Raw genomic sequence first — 17231 nt, forward strand, 5'->3', positions numbered from 1 at the left:
TAAACTACTTTTTCACCACTCCAAGTGCAAGTGCATTCCTAAACGGCATTTAACGCAGGTCGATGTGATATGATATTATCAGAACACAAAGTGGTTCCCGTTAGCGGAAAATGTTGGCACTGGAGAGACTTGCCCTCCACTAAGCAGAAGAGATACTGTGATCAAGAAGTTGGTTCACCCAAGTGTGGGGCTTAGCCATTCCACTCTGGCTTCCAAATGTGGGAATCTCGATTGCAAAATTTATGGTACTGGTCGTTTGCGCTTTACCCTGATTTCTTTGTTAATGATAAACCGTTGCTTGGCGGCAGGCTTAAGGATGACTTGAGTCAACCGACTGTGCTTATGGAGATCTTTGAAGTCAGTTGTGAAAGAGACTTTGTGGACCAATCGAAAGGTGGAAACATTTGTTTGTAGCAAAACATTGTTGGCATTTTGTCGAAACATTATGTTGCGAAATGCAGCATTGTATTTATGCCACACTGGTACTTCAATCAAGAGATAGTTGAGAAGCCACTCTAACCCCCCCGGTCATGATGTGTCATACGCGCCCCATGCGCTTCCAATATGAAATTGTCCATACATGCGTTCCTCCTTAGCACAGAACAATGCAATAGGTTTTCAACATCCAGAGCTTTTGTGTATTTATTGTGGCTAGTAGGATAGCTGCATGGGAAACTGTTGCTGATGATGTATTTGTCAGAAGTCATTGTATTTGTCCGTTTTTTCCCACAAGGCTGAAATATGTGCCCTCGCTTTGAAATGTTAGCAAGGTTTGTTTGTATTTCATCCAACTATCTGTGCTAAAAAGTGATGGCTACAGTATATGTAATTTCTTCCACTTTTTGAGTGAGCCAAAGTTCAAGCTGCTTATCTAATTGGTGAGAATGCAATGTCTGTTTATCAGACTCACTTTGACTTTATATGGTGTACCAAGAGATGTGCCTTCGCTTACGGCCATACCAGCCTGAATACGCCTTTCCTGATTGGAGAAGTGACGACAGGTGCGAGTTTTGAGCTGTGAGTGAGTGTTTGCTGGAGAGTGTTTGCTCGAGAGCTATTTTTGTTAATTAATTGGATTTCGCAATATAATTTATTATTTTCTTCAGTTGAATAGTTTTAAGTTTGGTTAGTCTTCCCCCTTGCAGTTTTGCTGCTTGGGGGAGAGCTTTTTTGGATTCATTTTTTTACTATGACGGACAACATGGAAAAGACAAACGGAATGGACAAAGACAACGAAAAGGCGCAACGGAAGAAAAATGAAGATAAAGAAGGAATGAAATATGGCAAAGAATACACGGTGGCAATTGAGTTGGAAGGAGAAGACAAGGTGACGACAATGGAACTACTACGAGCAATTAAGGAGGTGTGTGGAGAGGTGGTGGGATGCCGAATGAAAGGGGATAAGAAGTATGAAGTTACGATGAGAAACGAAAAAGGAAAAGAACGTCTAATGGATGGAATACGGATAAAGGACACCAGGATTCTGGCGAGCGATATTAATGTGAAGGAATTGGTGGTGTCTTTCATGAATCTCCCAGTATACGTAGAAGATGGTGTGATACTGGGCAAGCTGAGTAGCTGGGGAGTGGCGGCCGTCTCGGAGATAAGGAGGAGAGTTTGGCCAGGAACAGAGGTGGTTGACGGGACACGTTTCTGCAAGGTCAAGTTCACAGAAAAAGTGACATCATTACCTTATTCTACAAGAATTGAGACGTTGGAGGGAGCAGAATATTTCAGGGTCATTCATGACAAACAGGTCAGAGTGTGTTGTTTGTGTATTCAACCCGGGCACATAGTTAAAGACTGCCCGGAATTTAAGTGTTTCAAGTGTGGCAATCAAGGACACTATGCGAGAGAATGTGTCGGAGAGAAGGAAAGGAATTTTTGTGGTGGATGCAGAAAGAGATTGGCGGAGTGCAACTGTGGAGAGGTTAGGGCTGAAGAGGGGAGTCAAACAATATTCGAGGAAGCAGTGGTATTGTCGCAAGAAGGAGAAGAAGATGGAGGAGAGGACGTGGTGGAAGGTGGAGAGACGGAGGAAGGAAGAAGGACCAGAAGATAAATGAAATTGGGAGCAGTATGGACTCAGAAATAAGAAGAGGGAGTTTTCAGGAGGAGGGGGGGAGTGGACTGGGGGGAAGCACGGGGGACTCACAGGTTTTGGGGGAAAGCACAGCACTAACAAGTAGCTCGGGGGGTGAAGAAATGGAGGGGGTTATGGAGTTGATGACAATACCAGAGACGGCGATGAGCACGGGGAGCACAACGGATGTGGAGGTCAAGAAGGGGAGTTGGCTGGAAAACATGGACTTGGAAGAGATATCGGATACGGATGATGGAGAAAAGATTGAAAGAACGAGGGAAGGATACAGGAAGAGGAAAGCGGGGGGAAGAGGGGGAGAGAAATGTGTATGAATGCAGGGTATTTGGGAGATGAGGAATATGGGAAACAACTTAAATCTTTGATAGCATGTGAAATGGAGGATAAGCAGAAAGAGAATGATAAGTGTTCATGGTGGGATAAGGTTAAGGAAAAAATAAAAGTTTTTAGTATAGGATATGCAAGGAAAAAGAGAGGTAGGATGAAAAGAGAAGAAAATGAGTTGAGGGATAAATTGGATAAAGAAATGAGGAAGTGTGACAGTGAACCTAATTATAATATAGGAAAGTTTTTGGAATTAAAAGCACAATTGACTAAATATGAAATAGATAAGTGTAAGGGTGCAATTATAAGAAGTAAGGCAAAGTATGTTTTGGAGGGGGAGAAATGTACTTCATTTTTTCTTGGTTTAGAGAAGAATAAACAGAGGAGAACATATATTAGAGAGATCGAAAATATAAAGGGTGAAGTTGTCAATGATTATGTAGAGGTTTTAGAAACAGTGCAGAATTTTTATAAGGATTTATTTAAGAAAGGGGAGGTGGATGAGGGGTGTGTAAAGGAGATATTGGATAGTGTGGATGTGCAAATTAATGTAGAGGATAAACAAATGTGTGATGGGAAGATAACATTGACTGAAGTTAAAGATGCGATTAAGGGTTTACAAGTAAATAAGAGTCCTGGAGTAGATGGAATAATTGCAGAGTTTTATAAAATATATGCCAGTTTTTTAGCACCTATTTTATTGGAAGTTTATCAATATATGGAGGATAATGATAGTATTTCTGAATCTATGGTGACAGGGCTGATAACGATTTTATATAAAAATAAGGGGAGTAAATTAAAATTGGAGAATTATAGGCCAATTAGTTTATTAAATTCGGATTATAAGATTTTAGCAAAGATACTGGCAAATAGAATGAAGCAAGTTTTAAATGATATTATAGCACCTACACAGAATTATAGTGTGCCTGGTAGAGATATTGCGGATACAATTAATACAATTAGAGATGTGATAAATAAAATGAATCATGATAAGATGGGGGGAATTGTTTTAAGCATAGATTTAAATAAAGCTTTTGATAGGGTGGAACATGATTTTATGTTTAGGGTAATGGATAAATATGGTTTTGGTAATAGAATAATAGGATGGATAAAATTATTATATAAGAAGGCAAAAAGTAGGGTGAAATGTAATGGGGTTTTAACCGATTCTTTTATTCTTGAGAGATCTGTGAGACAGGGGTGTCCTTTATCAGCTTTATTATTCGTTTTATCGGTAGAACTTTTAGCAGCATTTCTTAAAAGAGATAATCTTATAAATTGTGTAGAGACTCCGCAAGGAGGTTTTAGTTTGATACATCAATACGCAGATGATACCACTATAACAGTTAGAGATGAGGGTAGTGTAAAAAGGGTGATGGAGTGTTTTAAAGTATATGGACAAGCATCGGGTGCAAAGGTTAACATGGAGAAGTCAGTAGTAATGTATATTGGGAAGATTAATGAGGGGAATTTTCCTTTTAAAGTGGTTAAAGATTATTTTAAGGTATTAGGAGTGTTTTTAGGGGTGAAAGAAATGGAAGCTAGGGATTTGACATGGAGTGGTGTAATAAATAAAGTTAGAAAGGTGGTAAATATGTGGAGGGGGAGGTCTTTGAAATTAAAAGGGAAAGTAATTGTCATAAATTCATTGTTGATGTCAATTTTTATTTATGTAATGAATGTTTTGGATATGCCAGAATGGGTTTTATCTGAAATGAATAAAATTGAAGTTGATTTTTTATGGGAAGGGAAGGGGGTGAAAATAGCTTTTAAAACTTTGATTGCAGGTTATGAGGAGGGGGGTTTGAAGTTGGTAGATTTAAGTGTAAGGAAAACAGCAATTAGAGTAAAAATGGTACGGAAATATTTATTTGGTGAATTGGATTATGGGTGGAAAAGGTTTTTTAAAGAGTATTTGCAGGAGGTTGGGAGGATGGGGGACAATGGTTTATTGATGAGTATGAAGAAGGAAATGTTAGGTAATATACCTTTGTTTTACAGAGAAGTGTTTGAGGCTTGGGGGCGGTTTTTACCAAATATTTATTATGAATGTACCAGTTTAGAAAAAATATTTTAAATCAGCCGATATTTTTAAATCCAAAGATAAAGTGCAATAATATGATGTTGTTTTGTAAATATTTTATGAGGGCTGGGATGAGGCAGATAGGTGACATAGCATATGAGGTAATTCCTGGGTTTCTTCCATTTCAGGCTATATATGACAATGTGGTTGAAGTAGATGAAGAAATAAGTAAAACTACTGTGGAGAATATGTACAAGAAAATATTTGGATGTATTCCCGGGGAGTGGGTGATTTTAATAAACAAAGAGGTGGTCAAAAGATCTAGGGCTTTACCAGTTTTATATTATGAAAGTAATGGGGAGAAACATGATTTATCAGGTCTAAAAGTTAAAATGGTTTATAGAAAATGTATTTTAAAAGAGATAAAAAGTCCTGCTGCGGAGAAAGTGTGGTCTAGGGTGTTTCCAAACATGGATGTAAAATCAATATGGAAGAATGTAAATGTAAAATATAATTTTATAGAATGTGAAGACAATGATTTTAAATTGAAACATAATATGATTTTTACAAATGTGGTTTTGCATCAAATAAATAGGGATATTAAAAGAGAATGTGATATTTGTGGTACGGGGGTGGAAAATTTGATGCACTTTTTTATTGAATGTAGTAGGTTGAAAGATTTTCACGAGTTTTTAAAAGGACTTTTAGTAAAACATTGGGGAGAAGAGATTTTTACTGGGGTGGAGTGGAGGAGGTTGTTTCTTTTTGGTTTAAATGGGAAAAGTAAAGTTTTAAATATTAATTTGGTGAATTTTGTAATAAGTCATGCTAGATATGCGATAAGATTAAGAAGGAATTTAGGTCATTATGAAGGGAAAATTGTGAGTGTGGAAGTTTTTTTTTAGGAGCATATTAGAGAGAGATATAGAGATAATATATAGATACGGTGGAGGAAATTTTGAAAAATTGTTTGTGTGGGGAGTACTCTTATTGAAATTCTGTCAAATGGGAAACTTGTATTTCATTATTAAGTGGATTTAGTGGATGATTGTGTTTTTTTTAATAGGTTTTATTTTATTTATTTTAGATTTTTTGATTTTGTAAAAGGATGAATTGTTCATCCTTTTTTATTATTGATTGAATGTTGTAAATATTATGTGTTTTTTTCATAAAAAAAGATTAAAAAAAAAAATACACCCGATCTCGTCTTATCTCGGAAGCTAAGCAGGCTCGGGCCTGGTTAGTGCTTGGATGGGAGACTGCCTGGGAATACCAGGTGCTGTAAGCCTTTTGTCCACTAGGGGGTGTGGCATTATTTCATCAGCAACACTGCCTTGTAGTAAGCATTTGATGCTGAATTGACTAAATGCAGCTTCTATGGGCTAGTCTCCCCTGCCCTTTTAATACGATCAAAGTTCCTTGTGTTGTCAGGGAGCAACTGCCTTTTATTTATAAGACAAATAAGAATATTGTTACTGAATGCAGCTTGTGTGTGCTTTGTGCTCCCTCGCCCTGTTCAAATGATCAAAGGAAATAATGCTGGTGAGGAGTGGAACTGGACTGGTGTCTGATGGCCCTGTGTTTTCCATGTTGGAATTACAACCCTTCTTTTATGGAGTAAATCAAAAGCACAAGAGAATGTGAGATGTTATCGATAATAAATCAATTGGTTTCATGCATTTGTCTGTGTGTGTGTGTGTGTCTGAATGTGATTGTATTTCGTCATATCGCAAACATTTGTGATATCAGATAGGTTAAGATATTAAAAAGTAATTGGTGATTTTTTCGACAGTGTTGCATGATGGGAATCTAGTGGTTCACTGATATAATCTAGTAAACAAAATAAACTACTTTTTCACTACTCTGTGTGCAAGTGCATTGCTAAACGGCATTTAACGCAGGTCGATGTGATATGATATTATCAGAACACAAAGTGGTTACCGTTAGCGGAAAATGTTGGCACTGGAGAGACTTTTCCTCCACTAAGCAGAAGAGATACCGTGATCAATAAGGTGGTTCACCCGGTGTGGGGCTCAGCCATTGCACTCTGGCTATGCTGACCCCTTGCTTATTTTCTAAATGTGGGAATATCTATTGCGCTTTACCCTAATGTCTTTGTTAATGATAAACTGTTGCTTGGCGGTAGGCTTAAGGATGACTTGAGTCAACTGACTGTGCTTATGGAGATCTTTGAAGTCATGATGGATGATGGAGTCATGATGGATGCAGAAAGAGATTGGCGGAGTGCAACTGTGGAGAGGTTATGGATGAAGAGGGGAGTCAAGCACTATTCGAGGAAGCAGTTGTATTGTCGCAAGAAGGAGATACTGTGATCAAGAAGTTGGTTCACCCAGTGTGGGGCTCAGCCATTCCACTCTGGCTGGGCTGACCCCTTGCGAATTTTCCAAATGTGGGAATCTCGATTGCAAAATTTATGGTAGTGGTCGTTTGCGCTTTACCCTGATTTCTTTGTTAATGATAAACCGTTGCTTGGCGGCAGGCTTAAGGATGACTTGAGTCAACTGACTGTGCTTATGGAGATCTTTGAAGTCAGTTGTGAAAGAGACTTTGTGGACCAATCGAAAGGTGGAAACATTTGTTTGTAGCAAAACATTGTTGGCATTTTGTCGAAACATTATGTTGCGAAATGCAGCATTGTATTTATGCCACGCTGGTACTTCAATCAAGAGATAGTTGAGAAGCCACTCTAACCCCCCCGGTCATGATGTGTCATACCCATGCGCTTCCAATATGAAATTGTCCATACATGCGTTCCTCCTTAGCACAGAACAATGCAATAGGTTTTCAACATCCAGAGCTTTTGTGTATTTATTGTGGCTAGTAGGATAGCTGCATGGGAAACTGTTGCTGATGATGTATTTGTCAGAAGTCATTGTATTTGTCCGTTTTTTCCCACAAGGCTGAAATATGTGCCCTCGCTTTGAAATGTTAGCAAGGTTTGTTTGTATTTCATCCAACTATCTGTGCTAAAAAGTGATGGCTACAGTATATGTAATTTCTTCCACTTTTTGAGTGAGCCAAAGTTCAAGCTGCTTATCTAATTGGTGAGAATGCAATGTCTGTTTATCAGACTCACTTTGACTTTATATGGTGTACCAAGAGATGTGCCTTCGCTTACGGCCATACCAGCCTGAATACGCCCCTTTTTGGAAGTTTCAGGAAGTGAGTGAGCAGCAGGTGTTGGATTGTTTGTAGAGAGAAAATCGTTTTTGGTTTTGCTGGTCTATATACTTTAAGTTTGGAAGTTTGTGTGGGGAGTGTAGCTTATTTTCTTTGTAAATATTTGCGTTTTTATCCCCCAACGGCGTGAGCTGTTTGGGGGATTCTAAGTAAAATAATTGGACGGATACAATGGCTTCGACATCAAGAATAACAACAACAATGAGAATGGACAACGGAGAAAAAAGAGCGTCGAATGAAGATTTGAGGAGAAGAAAATATGAGATAGAATTGGCGGTGAACGTGGAAGTTATTGGAGAAGAAAAAATAACAACGATGGAATTGCTGAGAGGAATAAAAGAAGTATGTGGAATGATATTGGGATGTAGAATGAAGGACAGAAATAAGTACGAAATAACCATGTCACACGCGAAAGGAAAAGAAAGACTACTAGACGGGCTAAAAATAAAGAGCTGTCAAATAATGGCGAAAGAACTGGGAAATGATGAACTTGTGGTGTCCTTTTTGAACCTGCCGGCATATATTACGGATGAGGAAATACATGACAAATTACAAGGATGGAATGTGAACGCAACAACACCAATCAAGAGGAGGATGTGGCCAGGAACGGACATTGTGGACGGGACGAGATTTTGTAAGGTGAAGTTTACGGACAGTGTGCAATCATTACCTTACTCAACCAAATTCAATACTGTAGAAGGATTTGAATATTTCCGAGTGATCCACGATAACCAAGTTAAGGTATGTAGACTATGTATTCAACCGGGACACATACTCAAAGAATGTCCAGAATTTGTATGTCATAAATGTGGTGAACAAGGACATTATGCCAGAGAATGTTCGAACATCGGTGATATGTGTAGAAGGTGTGACAGACCTAAGGACAGATGTAAATGTAAGAAGGAAAATGATGTCTTATTTCTGCAAACACTGGACCTCATTACTGAAGAAGAGGTTGAGAGGAGTGAGACTATGGAGGGGGAGGAAGAGAGTGATATGGAAAGTGTGTCGCAGGTGATTCCAGAGACAGCTATAGATATGCTTGGAGAGTATGTAATGCCTTCTGGCAGTACTCGAGACGCAGTCTTGGTCTCTGCTGCTGACAAGGTGGAGCAGCAGCACATGATTGGTGAATTGGATACACAGGTAGAGATGGTGCAAGGTGCTTCTCAGGTGCCTGAACCAGCTTTAAACCTGTGTGAAAATGAAACCAAGGAGAGGGCTGGGTCCACTGGAGTTGATGGCACTGTTAAAGAATGTTTTACAAAAGGCTTGGATGTTGCTCCCCTTACAAGTACAAGTCAGGAGTCAGACGAAGAAATAGATATTGAGGATTTTCAGCGGTTTGCTAGAAATAAGAGATCATTAGTGAAAGCTAAGGAGGTGACGGGATCTGGAAAAAAGAAAAAGTCTATTTTGAAATGACATGTTTGTTTTTGGCTATATTTCTGCATATATTAACAATGATTAGAGTTGCATCACTAAATGGCAACAGTTTAAGAAATATGAACAAATTGGAGCAGGTTTTGGTGTCTGTTGAAACGGACATGTGGTGTTTTCAAGAGACTAATTGGACGGACGCCAAAATGCGGGAGATTAAGAGCAAATGGTCTGAGCTCATTTTTTGTAGTCACGGAAGTGATAAAACATGTGGAGTGGCTATTTTGGTAAAAAATGATGTGGTTAAAAATGTCAAGCAGGTATATGCAGATAATCAGGGAAGAATTATTGTTATTGAGTTTGAAGTGCAAAATGTCATTTTTCGTCTAATTAATGTTTATGCTTCGAATATTGAAGCGGAAAGGAGAGATATGTTTAATAACCTAAGAACACTGTGTTCAGAGAACTGTATACTAGTAGGAGATTTTAACGTGAAGTGTACTAGAATGGATGTCTCGAGATGTGATAGTTTCAGACATGATTCGTCTAGAAATGCTTTATGGGAATTAATGAATAAGGAAAATCTTGTAGATATATGGAGGGCTGAAAATTTAAATAGAAGAGAGTTTTCGAGAAGGCAGGTGGTGTTAAATGAACTAAAACAAAGTAGAATTGATTTATGTTTAGCAAAGGTAGATGTGGTACAGCAGGTTCAGAAGATGACATATAATTTTACAGCATACAGTGATCATGCAGTAATGTCATTTCAGATAGGTTTTGCTGTGGAGATGAGGGGGGGAGGTGTCTGGTGTTTAAATGCCAGTCTGTTAAAGGAAGAAAGTTATATAAAGGAAATTGTTGAATGTATCGAGGATGAAATGTCTAATGTACTGTTAAAAGAGAACGTGTGTTTATGGTGGGAGGAAGTGAAAGTTAAAGTAAAAAACAGGAGTATTAGGTACTCTAAAAATCGTAACCGTTTAGATAAGCAGAAAGAAAAAATGCTTAGAAATAGGATGTTACATGAACTTGAAAAGGCTGATGCTGATCCAGACTATGATGTTGTGAACTATTTGAAAATCCATGCAGAGCTAGGGTTTTATGAAAAAAAGAAATGTTTAGGGGCTATTGTTAGGAGTAAGGCACAGTACGCCTTGGAGGGAGAGAAATGTACTTCCTTTTTTCTGGGGCTTGAAAAACGAAAGCAATTTAAGAGTTATATTGTAGAATTAGAAAATGAAAAAAGTGTAAAGGTAAATGATTTTGTTGACATCTTAGATTCAGTTGAATCCTTTTACAGAAATCTTTATAAAAAGAATGATGTGGACAAAGTGTGTGTTGCAAAAGTGTTGGAGAAAATCAGTGCCAAAGTATCTCAGGCAGATAGAATGATGTGTGATGAAGATATTTCAATTGTGGAAATCAAGAAAGCAATTGAGAACACTCAAGGAAATAAAAGTCCAGTTTTGGATGGTTTAACAAATGAATTCTATAAAGCTTTTGTGGATATTTTGGCACCCATTTTATTGAAGGTTTTTCAGTATATGGAAGAGAATAAGGAAATCCCTGAGTCTATGTCAATTGGTATGTTAACCATCTTGTTTAAAAATAGAGGCAGTAGGTTAAAGTTAGAAAATTATAGGCCTATTAGTCTTCTGAATTCAGATTATAAAATACTGACTAAAGTTTTGGCTAATAGGATGAAAATGGTGATTGGAAGTATTATTACATCAACACAAGCCTACGGAATACCCGGAAGAGATGTTGCCGATGTAATTTGTACAATTAGAGATGTTGTTAATCAAATGAAAAATGAAGGTGGTATAGTTTTAAGTTTAGATTTTAAGAAAGCTTTTGATAAAGTGGAACATAGTTTTCTACTACAGACTTTGGAGAGGTTTGGTTTTGGGCCAAAATTTGTATCTTGGGTTAACTTGTTGTATAGTGGAGCAAAAAGTTGTGTTAAATGTAACGGAGTGTTAACAGATACTTTCCCTATAGAGAGGTCAGTAAGGCAGGGTTGTCCTTTGTCAGCTCTGTTGTACAGTGTTTCTACGGAACCTTTAGCTGTTTTAATACTTGGAGACAAAGAGGTGAGGGTGTTGGAATCCCAGGTGGTGGTGTCAGTGTTATACATCAGTACGCTGATGACACTACTTTTACTGTGAAGGATGTAGGTAGCATTGAAAGCATTATGAAAATCATAGATATCTATTGTAAGGCATCGGGGGCTGAAGTTAATATAGAGAAGACGGAAATTATGTTCTTTGGGGATATTAATGCAAATAAGTGTGAGATTCCATTTAAGGTAGCTAAGGATTTTACGAAGGTGCTGGGAGTACATATTGGTGTAGAGGAGAAAGAGGCAAGGGATATAACTTGGACAGGGATCCTCAATAAAATCAAGCAAACTTTGAATTTCTGGAAAAATAGAAAATTAAAGTTAAAAGGTAAAATAATTGTAGTAAATGCTTTGGTATCATCTAAACTTGTGTATGTTTTGGGAGTTCTAGACATGCCAGAGTGGGTTCTAAATGAATTGAATAATGTGGTGTCTAATTTTATATGGGATGGTAAAGGTGTTAGAATTGCGCAGAAAACATTGATAGCAGACTATGATGATGGAGGTTTAAAACTTGTAGATTTTGATGTTAAAAGAAAAGCTATTAGGATAAAAATAGTAAAGAAATATTTGTATGACAGCTTAGATTATGGCTGGAAACATTTTTTCAAAGTCTATTTAGATGAGAGTGGTGGATGTGAAGATAATGGTTTGTTGATGGGTCTTAAAAGGAAAATGTGTGAAAAGGTACCAGATTTTTATAAAGAAGTGTTAAATGCATGGGCAGAGTTGTTGCCTAATGTGTATTATGAGTGTGGGCATATTGACCTAATTATGAATCATCCTGTTTTTCTGAATGAGAAACTTAAGTACAAAGAAAAGGTGTTATATAGTGAAGTATTCATGAGTGCAGGTCTTAGACAAATAAAAGATTACACATATGAGGTAATTCCAGGTTTTTTTCCTGAGGAAGCTATTTTTGATACCATCCATGAATGGGATGTAGAGGTGGGTAGGGGAACAGTGAGAAATATGTATGAGAAGATAAAAGAAAGTATACCAAGTAAATGGGTGGATTTAATAAATAGTGAAGTTGTTAGGGAAGATTTATTTGTCTTTCCAAATTTGTTTATTGGTAACAGTAAGGAGAAGGCTCATTTATCTAGTATCCCAGTGAAAAGATTCTATAAAATAATGGTAGAGAAAAATGTGAAAAGGCCAGCTGCGGAGAAAGTTTGGAAAGGAATTTTTCCGACTTTGGACGTAAAAAAGATATGGAAAACTTTAAATGTAAAATATAATAGTATGGAATGTGAAAGTAACGATTTTAAAATAAGGCATAATCGTATATATACAAAAGTGGTTTTACATCAAATCAATAGGGAAATAAATAGAGAATGTGACTTATGTGGTGAGTCACCGGAAAATTTAATGCATTTGTTTGTGGAATGTAAGGAGTTAAAATATTTATTTTGTAAAGTAAAGGAAATGATTCATAGAAACTGGGGGGGTGATATTTTGAAAAAATATGTGTGGGATGAATTGGTGTTATTTGGCGTGTCTGGTAAATGTGAGGGTGTTAATGTGGGTTTGTTGAATGTTGTTTTGAGTTTCTTGAGGTATGCTATTTTTTGTAGGAGGAATTATGCTTTTTTTGAGGGGAAGAAGGTAAGGGTGTGGGATATTTTTGTAGTATTGTTAAAGAAGCATATAGATATTGTTATGGAAAGGAATGTTTTGATGAAGCTTTTGTGGAGGGGAGTGGGTTGATTTCAAACGTGGATGGTGGAAGAATCACTTATAATTTTTGAAAGTATTGGTATGTTTTATTAATTTATTGGTTTTCATAGTTGTTCGGGAGTTGATTTCAACATGCCTGTTTTGTGAGATTGGAATTTATGTTAGGCTTTTATTAGTTTTTGTTGTATTTTATTTATTTGAGTTCTTTGATTTGATAGGGGGTGAATTGTTCACCTGCCTATGTTAGTCTCGTTTTTTTTGTATTGTACATTTGATAAAATATTGTAATTGAAACCTTTTTATAAATTAAAAAAAAAAAAAAAAAAAAATACGCCCAATCTCGTCTGATCTCGGAAGCTAAGCAGGCTCGGGCCTGGTTAGTACTTGGATGGGAGACCGCCTGGGAATACCAGGTGCTGTAAGCCTTTTGTCCACTAGGGGGTGTGGCATTATTTCATCAGCAACACTGCCTTGTAGTAAGCATTTGATGCTGAATTGACTAAATGCAGCTTCTATGGGCTAGTCTCCCCTGCCCTTTTAATACGATCAAAGTTCCTTGTGTTGTCAGGGAGCAACTGCCTTTTATTTACAAGACAAATAAGAATATTGTTACTGAATGCAGCTTGTGTGTGCTTTGTGCTCCCTCGCCCTGTTCAAATGATCAAAGGAAATAATGCTGGTGAGGAGTGGAACTGGACTGGTGTCTGATGGCCCTGTGTTTTCCCATGTTGGAATTACAACCCTTCTTTTATGGAGTAAATCAAAAGCACAAGAGAATGTGAGATGTTATCGATAATAAATCAATTGGTTTCATGCATTTGTCTGTGTGTGTGTGTGTGTCTGAATGTGATTGTATTTCGTCATATCGCAAACATTTGTGATATCAGATAGGTTAAGATATTAAAAAGTAATTGGTGATTTTTTCGACAGTGTTGCATGATGGGAATCTAGTGGTTCACTGATATAATCTAGTAAACAAAATAAACTACTTTTTCACCACTCTGTGTGCAAGTGCATTCCTAAACGGCATTTAACGCAGGTCGATGTGATATGATATTATCAGAACACAAAGTGGTTCCCGTTAGCTGAAAATGTTGGCACTGGAGAGACTTGACCTCCACTAAGCAGAAGAGATACTGTGATCAAGAAGTTGGTCCACCCAGTGTGGGGCTCAGCCATTCCACTCTGGCTGGGCTGACCCCTTGCGAATTTTCCAAATGTGGGAATCTCGATTGCAAAATTTATGGTTGTGGTCGTTTGCGCTTTACCCTGATTTCTTTGTTAATGATAAACCGTTGCTTGGCGGCAGGCTTAAGGATGACTTGAGTCAACCGACTGTGCTTATGGAGATCTTTGAAGTCAGTTGTGAAAGAGACTTTGTGGACCAATCGAAAGGTGGAAACATTTGTTTGTAGCAAAACATTGTTGGCATTTTGTCGAAACATTATGTTGCGAAATGCAGCATTGTATTTATGCCACGCTGGTACTTCAATCAAGAGATAGTTGAGAAGCCACTCTAACCCCCCCGGTCATGATGTGTCATACGCGCTTCCAATATGAAATTGTCCATACATGCGTTCCTCCTTAGCACAGAACAATGCAATAGGTTTTCAACATCCAGAGCTTTTGTGTATTTATTGTGGCTAGTAGGATAGCTGCATGGGAAACTGTTGCTGATGATGTATTTGTCAGAAGTCATTGTATTTGTCCGTTTTTTCCCACAAGGCTGAAATATGTCAGATCATTGAAGTCAGAGTCAGAGCCTGCTTAGCTTCCGAGATCAGACGAGATTGGGCGTATTCAGGCTGGTATGGCCGTAAGCGAAGGCACATCTCTTGGTACACCATATAAAGTCAAAGTGAGTCTGATAAACAGACATTGCATTCTCACCAATTAGATAAGCAGCTTGAACTTTGGCTCACTCAAAAAGTGGAAGAAATTACATATTCTGTAGCCATCACTTTTTAGCACAGATAGTTGGATGAAATACAAACAAACCTTGTATACATTTCAAAGCGTAGGCATATATTTCGGCCTTGTGGGAAAAAACGGACAAATACAATGACTTCTGACAAATACATCATCAGCAACAGTTTCCCATGCAGCTATCCTACTAGCCACAATAAATACACAAAAGCTCTGGATGTTGAAAACGTATTGCATTGTTCTGTGCTAAGAAGGAACGCATGTATGGACAATTTCATATTGGAAGCGCATGGGGCGCGTATGACACATCATGACCGGGGGGGGGGGGGGGGGGGGGGATTAGAGTGGCTTCTCAACTATCTCCTGATTGAAGTACCAGCGTGGCATAAATACAATGCTGCATTTCGCAACATAATGTTTCGACAAAATGCCAACAATATTTTGCTACAAACAAATGTTTCCACCTTTCGATTGGTCCACAAAGTCTCTTTCACAACTGACTTCAAAGATCTCCATAAGCACAGTGAGTTGACTAAAGTCATCCTTAAGCCTGCCGCCAAGCAACGGCATATCATTAACAAAGACATCAAGGTAAAGCGCAATCGAGATTCCCAAATTTGGAACATTCGCAAGGGGTCAGCACAGCCAGAGTGCAATGGCTGAGCCCCACACTCGGTGAATCACTTTCTTGATCACGGTATCTCTTCTGCTTAGTGGAGGGCAAGTCTCTCCAGTGCCAACATTTTCCGCTGAAGGTAACCACTTTGTGTTCTGATAATATCATATCACATCGACCTGCGTTAAATGCCGTTTAGGAATGCACTTGCACACAGAGTGGTGAAAAAGTAGTTTATTTTGTTTACTAGATTATATCAGTGAACCACTAGATTTCCATCATGCAACACTGTCGAAAAAATCACCAATTACTTTTTAATATCTTAACCTATCTGAAATCACAAATGTTTGCGATATGACGAAATACAATCACATTCAGACACACACACACACACAGACAAATGCATGAAACCAATTGATTTATTATCGATAACATCTCACATTCTCTTGTGCTTTTGATTTACTCCATAAAAGAAGGGTTGTAATTCCAACATGGAAAACACAGGGCCATCAGACACCAGTCCAGTTCCACTCCTCACCAGCATTATTTCCTTTGATCATTTGAACAGGGCGAGGGAGCACAAAGCACACACAAGCTGCATTCAGTAACAATATTCACTATTGTCTTATAAATAAAAGGCAGTTGCTCCCTGACAACACAAGGAACTTTGATCGTATTAAAAGGGCAGGGGAGACTAGCCCATAGAAGCTGCATTTAGTCAATTCAGCATCAAAAGCTTACTACAAGGCAGTGTTGCTGATGAAATAATGCCACACCCCCTAGTGGACAAAAGGCTTACAGAACCTGGTATTCCCAGGCGGTCTCCCATCCAAGTACTAACCAGGCCCGACCCTGCTTAGCTTCCGAGATCAGACGAGATCGGGCGTATTCAGACTGGTATGGCCGTAAGCGAAGGCACATCTCTTGGTACACCATATAAAGTCAAAGTGAGTCTGATAAACAGACATTGCATTCTCACCAATTAGATAAGCAGCTTGAACTTTGGCTCACTCAAAAAGTGGAAGAAATTACATTTACTGTAGCCATCACTTTTTAGCACAGATAGTTGGATGAAATACAAACAAACCTTGCTAACATTTCAAAGCGAGGGCACATATTTCAGCCTTGTGGGAAAAAACGGACAAATACAATGACTTCTGACAAATACATCATCAGCAACAGTTTCCCATGCAGCTATCCTACTAGCCACAATAAATACACAAAAGCTCTGGATGTTGAAAACGTATTGCATTGTTCTGTGCTAAGGAGGAACGCATGTATGGACAATTTCATATTGGAAGCGCATGGGGCGTGTATGACACATCATGACCGGGGGGGGGGGGGGGGGGGGGGGGTTAGAGTGGCTTCTCAACTATCTCTTGATTGAAGTACCAGCGTGGCATAAATACAATGCTGCATTTCGCAAAATAATGTTTCGACAAAATGCCAACAATATTTTGCTACAAACAAATGTTTCCACCTTTCGATTGGTCCACAAAGTCTCCTTCACAACTGACTTCAAAGATCTCCATAAGCACAGTCAGTTGACTCAAGTCATCCTCAAGCCTGCCGCCAAGCAAAGGTTTATAATTAAAACACCCATCTATGGACACAACTAAAGATACTTTCCCATTAAAACACCCATCTATGGACATAACTAAAGGTACTTTCCCATTAAAACACCCATCTATAGACATAACTAAAAGGTACTTTCCCATTAAAACACCCATCTATAGACATAACTAAAAGGTACTTTCCCATTAAAACACCCATCTATGGACATAACTAAAGGTACTTTCCCATTAAAGTCAAGGTGAGTCTGATAAACAGACATTGCATTCTCACCAATTAGATAAGC

General features: G+C 38.2%; 1 non-coding gene and 3 pseudogenes across 1 annotated transcript; 2 read left to right on the top strand and 2 right to left on the bottom strand.

Moving 5' to 3' along the window:
- Positions 1 to 6753: 6753 nt before the first annotated feature.
- LOC120035666 lies at positions 6754 to 6906 on the top strand (annotated as a pseudogene).
- A 7042-nt stretch (positions 6907 to 13948) lies between these two features.
- On the top strand, positions 13949 to 14098 carry LOC120035667 (annotated as a pseudogene).
- Positions 14099 to 15355: 1257 nt separating this feature from the next.
- On the bottom strand, positions 15356 to 15467 carry LOC120035670 (annotated as a pseudogene).
- Positions 15468 to 16165: 698 nt separating this feature from the next.
- Positions 16166 to 16284, bottom strand: LOC120035662. The gene has a single exon (XR_005474256.1). It is a non-coding gene; the product is annotated as a 5S ribosomal RNA (ribosomal RNA).
- Positions 16285 to 17231: the final 947 nt, after the last annotated feature.

This window comes from Salvelinus namaycush, unplaced genomic scaffold, assembly GCF_016432855.1.
Source record: "Salvelinus namaycush isolate Seneca unplaced genomic scaffold, SaNama_1.0 Scaffold1084, whole genome shotgun sequence".
Taxonomy (NCBI): Eukaryota; Metazoa; Chordata; class Actinopteri; order Salmoniformes; family Salmonidae; genus Salvelinus; species Salvelinus namaycush.